Source organism: Armigeres subalbatus, chromosome 1 (genome assembly GCF_024139115.2).
Source record: "Armigeres subalbatus isolate Guangzhou_Male chromosome 1, GZ_Asu_2, whole genome shotgun sequence".
NCBI classification, from domain to species: domain Eukaryota; kingdom Metazoa; phylum Arthropoda; class Insecta; order Diptera; family Culicidae; genus Armigeres; species Armigeres subalbatus.
The window spans coordinates 184,728,994-184,740,042 of NC_085139.1; the positions used below are offsets into that span (position 1 = coordinate 184,728,994).

Below are 11,049 nucleotides of genomic sequence, written 5' to 3' on the forward strand. Positions count from 1 at the left end.
GCCCGTTGTGTCCCATGATTTACGGCCTGAAATTAAAAAGATGCGCTATCACTTGGCTTATTTGTGTGAGCGTCGTTACTGAAGATCGCCGGTTAGAGATTCTATGTTCTGCATATATCCTGGCATTGGAAAATTCAAATCATGTGCAGTGTTCCAAGGAGCATTTCGTATGTGGAATACATAGTACTTCTAACGCTGACTGATGGTGGTTGTTCGCACAGAAAATACCCAGGGGACCCCTTGAAAGTCGCGCATTAGTACTGGCAGATCAGAGTGCTTAGAGTATTGATGAATTTGTTAAAATGTCCGAAACCATCAGATATTGCTGGAAGCCATGGAGCAGCAAGTTGGCTAGAGGAGATTTGTTTACTATCCGCAGGTACTTGTATCTTAGCGGCAGCCATCTTTCTTAGGCCAACGACAAATCAAAAAGCGTATGAGTAAATCAATAAACCAGCTCTCTTGTCTCGATTTGATTTTTCATTCAACTTGATCGACCTGCATGCCTCACTTAAACAACTAGCTAGCGCTCACGTTCAACGAATATGATACTCCAACAACCACAACCCCGGTTTCTTCGGAATGGGTATGATAACTATTCACAATAAGGAGCACCTGTTAACGAACGATTGAAAATCAGAGCTAATGAAAATGTATTTATTGCCGCTGGAACTTATTCAGAAATACATGCCGTATGGACGTAAGAAGGTCCATCCTGTTGACGAAATGCGGCATTAGAAATAAGACATTTTACGCCAAATGCGTCGGGACCAGCAGGGTATGGATTCTATTCAGGTGACGACCGACGCCTCTACAAGCTAGAGCCAGGATGGATCTTGAAACAGCAACTCTACATCACGCTCAAGAGCGATCCCCATCCTGCGGTACAGTATGATAGATGTGTTCTGCAACGATTTTGGTGATTCAGAGCCGAATCATTTGATGAATGGTACCGGTATCAGCCAGACCGGTTTAGTATATGCTTCGAGAGAACCTGCTCCAGCCTAAGGTGGAAACGAGAACAAGACCATTTTTCACTCTGAGCTGATGGCTGGTGTTTGACCGACTCAATCGGCTGTGGGACGCGTTGTCGTTCAAGAATTCTGCCAAAAAGGACGCGATTTGTTTTAAAATTCATGTTTGATAGGGTAAGTAATGTTATTGTGGCCAATTTGTTCCAACTTTTTTTGACTTCAAGTAATTAAACAGATTGATAAAATATTATTTTCCGTAAACTAGCAAAAGAAAATTAAAATTGAATTACTAAATGTAGCTGGTACTACTGGCATACAACTGGCGTTAATTAAATTGTCAACATTTTTTGAAGAATTTGCTTATCCTGTTTTGTGATTCTTATTACCTGTGCTCAGAATAAATAGTGATCGATTTCATAATGAGTTACTTTTGAAAGCGTAACGTCGTACTCCGAAAACCGATTGAGTAAAATTTTGGCCGTGAACTACAAATATGTTGAATTTTACATAAACTATTTTTCCTTTCTCTCGTTGAATATTACACACTAGGTTAAATTGTTCGTACATACAAAATGCTATTATTTTGAACAGTTTGACCTAGTTCGTATTTTTTTCACGAATGGAAGGAAGATTCGTATTTGTAGTTCACTGCCAAAAATCGGTCATTGAGTACGAAGGGTTCAGCTTGTCAAAGTGACTATTTCATGAAAATCGGCTCTGCTGCTATTATTCTGAACACAGGTGTATAAATCAATATAGAAATAACCGTGTGGATTCAATTTATGTCCGATTCAGAAATTTTCAAAGAAGAGGAGTTATCTTGTCTAGATTTTGGCAGGGCCGACTTGACCATGGTGTTAATCTGGTCAGATTTATAAAACTACTAGCTGACCTTGGAACTTTGTCTCGCCAAAATTGATCAGTTTTCGAATCTAATTTGTTGCGTACACTATTTATCTAGAAACAAATCGATTCTTCAGAATGAATTTTTTACTGTTTTGTGAAACATGGAAGAATGTTGAGTAAATTGACTACAAAACAAAACTAAGATATCGATCCGAGGATGGAGAGATGCGGCCTCGAACCGTGCATTGTGGCGTCAAATTGTGATTCAGTGTTATCTGTTTAGATGTTAACTAAATAAATGAATGAAAAGACGAGTTGTACAATTCCATTGAATTCCACCACTTAATTGTATCTTCAGATACGTATTTCGACCTCAACAGTAAGCGCTTCAGTGTCTTGTACTTGACCTGACTTAAGTGGTGGAATTCAATGATTGTACAGACTGTCTTATGACAAGTGAAGACATTCCACTAAAAGCTCAACATAATTTTCTTAACAATCAATAAATTATTTCAGAAGCAATTTTAAAATGTGTTATATGGTGAACTTTGTTGAAGTGCACAACTCTGTTTAACAGTTTGTTGCTGAATTTCTCAACGGAGGTATAGCGCTAGAAGTTGCAATAAATCATATACCGAATGATAACACAAATTCAATCATTTAGTTAAAGTCGTAACTAGGGCACAACTACGTTATTAGTGGAATTCTAAAACTATTATTAGGCAGAGTGTAGAAAACCATCGCATTAGATGTCCACCATATAAAACATATTGAAATTCCAATTATTTCCAATTCGGTTCGATTGCATATTTATATTCTATGTTTCTAATTGTTTTTCATCCACTCATCTTTTAGGGTGACCACATATGGATCAAACCCGTTTGATCGTTTTCAGGTCCGAGGTAACGATGGAAATGCGCTGTGACTTTCATTCGAGTGGCGTATCAAAGCATCTCGTTATCTCGCTAAATTGTGCACAACTTGCTCATCCGATCAATGACAACTTGATGTAGGTATGTACATTTATAAAGTATAAGCGTATAAGCAGGAATGACACCTTTTTTCAAAAACTTTTGCAGACTTATTCAGATTTAACACTGCCATACCATACCCTCTTTCCACCTAAGTGTCCACTGGTATATGAACAGCCCGCATATATGTTCTATTTAATAACTCTGAGATAACTTCGAGGAGCTGTAACCGAGGAATACTTATACGAATATTGGATTATGTCACACAATGATGAAGGGCGAAACTACTACCTACATGTTTAACTGTTCGCTGGCCAGTTTTCATCGGAAAATAGACACAATCAATCAATCAACCATTTCAATTAATTTAGCAATCAATCAATGAATCATTCAAACAATCGATCGCCACAATCAACCGATCAATTAATCACCAACCAACAATCATCTCAATCAATTAATCTATCAGTCATTCAATCAACTATCAATAAATAATCAACCCAATTCAATCAATCAATCCAATCATTCCATCAACTAACATCCCAATCAACCATTTGTTCAATTCTATCAACTGCTAATCAACTCAATCAATGATTCATTCAATCAATTCCTGAACAATCATTCAATTAAAACCAATAAACCAATCAATCAATCGTAATCAACCGAATCAATCAATCGCAACAAACGCAAACAATCAATCAATCAACGAATTATCAAACCAATCAATCAATCTATCAATCAATATTATCTGATCAATCAATCAATCAACCCAATCATTCAAGCAATTAATCAATTAATCATTCATTTGATTGATCAATCTGCCATCATACTATTTGTCCATCGTTTACGGGAATCTTGTACATGGGGCAGATGCGATGGGCAGTCCATCAACTAAAAAGCCTCAATCCATTAAATCAATCATTCAATCAGCCCAATCGCAAAGAATCAATCAATCATCCACTTTGTGGGTAGTAAAAAATCCATTCAGTTTTGTGGTTCTTGTATAAGTTTGGCTTCCCTTCGGTAAGATACGCGTTACAAAGCAAGTCGAAAGGTTCAATTTCGATGCTGAACTAAGTTTTATTATAATAATATTTGCTTTAAAAGGAACAATTTTACTATTTTCTTTAAATGAATGTTTAGATTGGTGGAGACGAGCCAGCCTAGGGCTGAAAGTCTCCTTATTATAAGGACACTGTGTATTTGTACCATGGTACAAGAGAACAAGAAAATGATTCCAAGATTATCTTTGATAAAGACAATAATTAGTATGGTACCTATTTCAAGAATCTTTGACCATGGTACTTATACCACCAGTGTGTCATAGTATAATAGACATAAAAAATGGGTTAATTGTTATAAATGTTGGTTTCCAGTATTATTGATTGAACTGCTACCACCATACTGGTCAACAACTTCACAATCTGATGCGCAATGCTAGGCTAGCGAATGGAACTTTGTATTGCATATTGTCCCACTAGTGTAATACAGATACTCATCAGCGCGCAAGTATTGTGAATATACTCCAGCACGCGTAGATCAAATTTTTACCACCATGGATTGTACACTGTTAAACACCTGCATTACCATGGGTAATGCGGCAGCAGAAAACAAACTGACAAACGCTCCGCTGCCCGGTACAGAAAGTAAAACACTGGAAAAGTTTATGCCTGTGCCTGAGCAGATACATATATGCAATCGGACAGAAGGGTCCTGATCCTTCCATTCCATTGGCAGCAACAACAATAGCACCTCCCAGTAGACCCCGTTCTCGTAGACGCCCCAGTTGCACAGCCGGTGACACCAGTTTCCGATACCGAGGCGCACCGTCGATCACCTGACGCCATCGGCCGTCCCAGATAAATCCTCGAGGGCTCTGATGTACCACCTTCATGCAGAACGAACCGGCATGTTTGACTCCATCGCTGTGCACTCGATGGCAATATTCTGCGTTCGATTGAATTTCTTGTATGCGCCACAATTGTCCACTCCTTGGGATCCGTCGGTGAGGAACACTATAGCAAACATGGCGAGGGCTGAGCTAAACAAAATAGAGATGATAACGGCTTTTACTGTAGGATTCATTTTCGTAATGGATATTCGCAAAACGGAGAGATTCTAAGAAATAACAAATCCTGCGGGATCAAAACAAACTGCATTTCGTCGCCATGAATGTTGGAGTCGTTCTGCCTGAAAGGGTTAGGAAGACCCAAACTTACTTGTGGTTTGTCTGTGGTCGTTTCGGTGATCTACGATTTTGAATCAGAAACACATCAGAGGTAAACAAAATGGAAATGAACAACTGTTGTCAAACTGACGTGATTCGAATTGAGGGCTTTCAATGGTCGTATGGATTGTAATTATTGTAATCCGTCACTCCCCACACTCTGAAATAAATTAAACTAAGATTTGAAGTTACAAATGACATCAGTTTGCACGCTCGTATAATGGCGGATGCTATAAATATTTGACAGTAACTGCTTCTCCAGACATTGAACTGAAATTTCGCTTAGCAACCATGAAACTATGGTGACCAATACTACGAGTTGTTTATTTATTGTGAAATGAAAATGAATTTTTATTAGAGAAGCCAGCCATTTCGATAAAAACTATATCATTTACTAAAATTATTTCATATATTTCAGGAAACGAATAAGGTGCATGAAATTGACTGAATCTATAAAAACGTTGAATGCGGTTCCTAGATATCAGGTTCCTGAATACAAGAATATCATTCGGCCTGTCAAAGGCTCTGAAGTAGAGATGAAAATGCGAAACTACGTTAAAATTTTCACTGACTCATTCGCATTTCCAACATCATAGAATATTGCTCGTGAGTTATTATTAAAGCTAAATTACAGTTCGGAAAACGTGCGAGATGTGCCCCATGCATTTTCAAAGAAATTCCTTCGTGCTCAGTCTTGAACGAACAAAATTATTTTTATACTTAATGTGAAAATTCAGTTGATAATAGAATCACATATTTTCTAAACGCAAAATAAGTTTGTTATTTGATGGTGAGAAATAAATAAACCAGATAGTAATGGCATCATGTTAAACGATACAATTTAATTATTTCTGGACAGGCCAACTGAAATCACCAAAGAAATATTCTGGTCGTTTAACATTACTTAAGACTTGTCATAAGACGAGTTTAGCAAATTTAATTCCACCACTTAATTGTACCATGACAGATACATATGACCCTAGTAAGGTCTGCTTCATTGTCTCGTACTTGACTCGACTTAGTCGACTTAGAAATAATTAAATATTATCGTTTAACGATTGGGGTGAATTACTATCTGGTTTATTTTATTTCACCATCTCAAATTGCTCAAAACTAGGCGCTAAGTTTTGCAGTTTGGAAAATTATATTGTAAATCAACTGAATTGTCATTAGCATTAAGTATACAATTAATTTTGTTCGTCTTAAAAAACATTTCAAAAGGCATTTAGTAATTTTGTTTCTATAAACTTTATTTCTGTTATTTTCTATGTTTGTTATAAGTTTATCGCATATTTAATAAATAAAAATGGGTATAATTTAGAATACGATTGGGGAAGGCTGCTAGTTAAATTAAGAGGGGATTCAAAGGCCCCTTGAAATGCATGGGGCAAATCTCACGACACGTTTTCCGAACTGTAATTTAGCCTTAATAATAAGCTAAAGAGCAATATTCTATGATGCTTGGAATGCGAATTAATCAGAAATTTCTAACGTAGTTTCGCATTTTCCATCTCTACAGTCGAAACCTTTGACGAACAGAATGATATTTATGCAATTGTGGAGATCTGGAACCTGGTATGCTAGAAACTGCATTCAACGCCTTAATTATAGATTCAGTCAATTTCATGCACCTTATTCGTTTCTGAAATGCATGAAAAATTTTAGTAAATGATTTAGTTTTTATCGAAAAGCTGCAGCTTCTCTAATAAAAATCATTTTCATTTCAATAAATAAACAACTCGTAGGTATTGGTTACCAAAGTTTCATGTTTGCTAAACAGAATTTCAGTTCAATGTCTGAAGTTACTGTCAAAATATTTATAGCATCCGCCATTATGGCGAGCGTGGAGCTGATTCGCCTGGTTGACCCCGGCGTTTAACCATTGACGAATACATAGACGGAGGGTGGCCATTTTTCCGGGCACCACTATATCCCCTGGGGAGCTGATTACAATTATTACAATCACTCGACCATTGAGAAGCCCTCAATTCGAATCAGCGTCAGTTTGACAACAGTTGTCATTTCCATTTTGTTTACCTCTGATGGTGTTTCTGATTCAAAATCAGTAGATCACCGAAATCGACCATAAGAAATTCTCGTTAATTTAAATAGCAGTGGGTTGAATTGCGAAATGCCTTGTAGGTATTATATGCCGACAAAATGAACATGGTAAGATACCTTTTGTTTATTTATCAGTGAATTTATTTTGCTATGTATAACAGGATACTACATGGTTCGAGCAGCAAAGATCCGGAGGTGATCCGACGGTGCGCCCGGTATCGGAGTGGTGTCACCGCATGTGCAATGCGTCTACGAGAACGGGGCTACTGGGAGGAGTGCTATTGTGCCCAGGATGACGCGTAACCATGCGGCGAAATCTGTCACCATTTCGGCCTGTGAGCCTGCTTATAGGTTAAGGGTTTCTGGTTCAGACAAATGTTCGCCTAACGGTTTCTCTGTTAAATACAAACATACAAACTGAAAGCTAACAAAATCCTTTCCATTTATCTGATAGAACGACAATTATGAAATTTTACCGTTATTTATACACCTGACTCGTCCAGAGTATTTTGTTTAAGAGTTAGGTTCGATTTTACTATTGAAGATTACGGGGAATGATGAGCGTGATTTCATTATTGGAGGTTTTTTGACCAACTAAGCTCAATTGGCCTAAACATTCTTTGCATATCAAAGAATATTGTAGCGAAATTTCATAAAATTTGGTCGACGAAACCCCTGCCAATAATAGAACAAAACCTGCCAAAGCCGTCTTTCCCCTACTCGTAGTAAGAACCATAATCTTGTTCCACTTTTCTCTAATAATGGAATGGAAGGATTGAGCCTTCTGTCCGATTGCATATATTCGCTCAAGCACAGGCAAGACTTTTCCAGTGTTTTTACTTTCTGTACCGGCAGCGGAGCGTTTGTCGATTTATTTTCCGCTGCGCAGTACCCATGGTAATGCAGGTGAATAACAGTGTACAATACCATGGTGGTAAATTTTGATCTACGCGTGCTGGTGTATATTCACATACTTGCGCTAATGAGTATCGTATTGCACTAGTAGGGATAATATGCACTAGAAAGTTCCATTCGCTAACCTAGCATTGCACATCAGATTGTGAGTTGTTTGACCAGTATGGTGGTAGCGGTTCAATCCAATAATACTGGAAACCAATATTGCATATCAATTAAACCCAAATTTTGTTATGTCTTTATTTAGGAGACATTCAACCCTAGGCTGGCTCGTCTCGCAATCTAAATGTTCATTTTAAAGAAAATAAGTAAAAATTGTTTCTAATTCCAACACAAAATTTAAGCAAAATTATAAAAACTTAGTTCAGCATCGGGAATCGAACTTTCGACTTGCTTTGTAAACGCGTATCTTACCGCACGGTTAAGGAGGGCCCCACTTATACAAGAACCACAAAAACTGAATGGATTTTTTACAACCCACAAAGTGGATGATTTGTTGATTGCTATTGCGATAGGGCTGATTGAATGATTGATTTAATGGTTGAGGCTTGATTGATTGATGACTGCGTTATAGCATAATCTGCCCCATGTACATAGGATTCCCAGTAAACATGGGACAAATATGCGTATGACGGCATTGATTGATTAAATGAATGATTTATTGATTAATCGATCGATTGATTGAGTTGATTGATTGTTGATTAATCGATTGATTGATTGATTGACCAAGGAGGGCCCTACTTATACAAGAACCACAAAACTGAATGAATTTTTACACCACCCACAAAGTGGATGATTTGTTGATTGCTATTGCGATAGGGCTGATTGAATGATTGATTTAATGGGTTGAGGCTTGATTGATTGATGGACTGCCGTTATAACAATCGCCCCATGTACATAGGATTCCCAGTAAACATGGGACAAATATGCGTAGACGGCAGTTGATTGATTAAATGAATGATTTATTGATTAATCGATCGATTGATTGAGTTGATTGATTGCGATTAATCGATTGATTGATGATTGGTTCTGCTAACGAAAATTGCTTTGATTGATTGATTGATTGATCGAATTTATGGGTGAAATACCATTTACCCATATTTGAGTACTAGTGGTTCATATAAATATTGGTAATGTTTACCTATTAATGGGTACCCATTATAAGTGAAATTGGCCCAAGTATGGGTAATATTTGTTTGTCTTGGTTTGAAAAAAAATCAAGAAAAATAAAAATATAAAAAATATATACATATCAAACAATAATTTTATTGTTGTTAATACGCATTTCTATATTCATTGAATAGTTCGAGTTATTTTGTTGATTGATGATTGGCATTACTGCATTACCAGCAGTTGGGAGACTCATCATTTGGTACAGGATCTGATGGTATCATATCAGGCGAACTGAATATCGAATACATTCAGTTCCTTAGTTGAAGATCAATCGCAGCAAGACCGAATCAGTAAATGACAATAAAGGACCACCAGGATCCAATAATATATAATATATAGTGACAGCTTGATCCATGATGGCTGCGCCGGATGTTATTCGATCGATCGGTCAAACCGTTGCGACCGGCCGCACCAAGCCCTGAAAATATAATCAATGTCATGGTTCAAGCAGTGGCTGATTACTGCCGTTACATCCAAGTTTATTATATGCGCAATATAGCATGAGTATTCCGAATAGAGATGAAAGACATCCAGCGGTTTTCGAACTAGAACTTTTCGAAAATATGTGGTACTGGTTATGTAGGATGGTGCTTACCCGCCTACCGAAATTTTTCGATAAAGGTGCTTAATTTTGAGAAATCGAACCTGATGCTCTTTCGCCATACTGATTGTGTTAACTTGATGTGCCGCTGTAAGCACGCAAAAGCAGGCGATTCATTATGCCGTCTAATCATTAAATTTCAATGAATCGCCTGCTTTGGAGCGTGCGCTAGCGGGCAACCAGAGTTAACTTTGAAATCAGGCGAATGGCATCTAATGGTTATATCTCGAAAATACATTAATCGAAAAATATTTGGTAGCGTAGTAGCAACACCTTCCCTAACTGGTACCAAATAGTTTTCGTGAAAGTTCCTACCGGTGAGAATAACCCCCTTAGATGTCTTTCGCCATCAAATTTCTGTGGTTAACTCATGTTGGCTATTTTGCGCATATACTATAGCGTTTTTGGATGACAGTGGCGGGTTGAAATCAGCCACCGCTAATAATTCATTATCTGAATAACTCACCAAACTTCAAAGTTCGCGATAGCAACATCAAATACCAGCCCTTGATGCAAAAACGGAATATCAGCCTCCCTTTCAGGTCTCGTTACATTTCCATCTTGGATTTCTACATCTTGCATCTTGTTGTATGATTTTGTCTCCTTTCCAGTTTATTCGATCTATTTATTCTTCAGGTCACCATTATACGGCCACTTCCACGAGGATGATCCGTTACGCAAGTGAGGCAGCATGTAAATAGTATCGAGTATCGAGAAGATGTTTTGTTGGAGCTTGAAAAGTATTTTTTCTACGACTGGTTGAAGCTTTTAGAACACACCGTAGAACTTTATCGGCCTCGGAGTTTTGCAGCATACTAATGTGTGGGTCTTTGGCACACGCACAGAAGCGGTCGTCCGAATTTCACGTTAGAGATGAGAAAATGGCTTCGCTGTACATTCCTGCTCAATCTAGAATCCGTTGTGGATTGTAACGAGAACTGTGCAGCGGTTGGTCCTGAATTCAGACCACCCCTTGGAATTCGTGACAAAAGAATATTATTAATTTTGAGATAGCGGTAGTGTATCATAATGAGTTTTACCTGTGAATATGTCGAGTGCGATGGTACCGCAATTATAGAAATTCCGAAGCCCAGCAGAGGGTTGGGAGGACTGCAGTGCTTCTTCGTGCATTCTCCGGAAAATATTCAATACACACGAGTACACTATGTACGGTACCAGTAGCGCCCTGCACCCCTGCACTATCCTGGCAACCTCCAGCTGCGGAATTATGAAGTTTAAAATTTTACCGTTTTGGTGATTTAACTGGCCGACGGTTTTTCTGAA

At 37.9% G+C, this 11,049-nt stretch overlaps 1 pseudogene; it reads right to left on the reverse strand.

Annotated features, from left to right (window-relative positions):
• Positions 1 to 4,137: 4,137 nt before the first annotated feature.
• Positions 4,138 to 4,873, reverse strand: LOC134206813 (uncharacterized; annotated as a pseudogene).
• Positions 4,874 to 11,049: the final 6,176 nt, after the last annotated feature.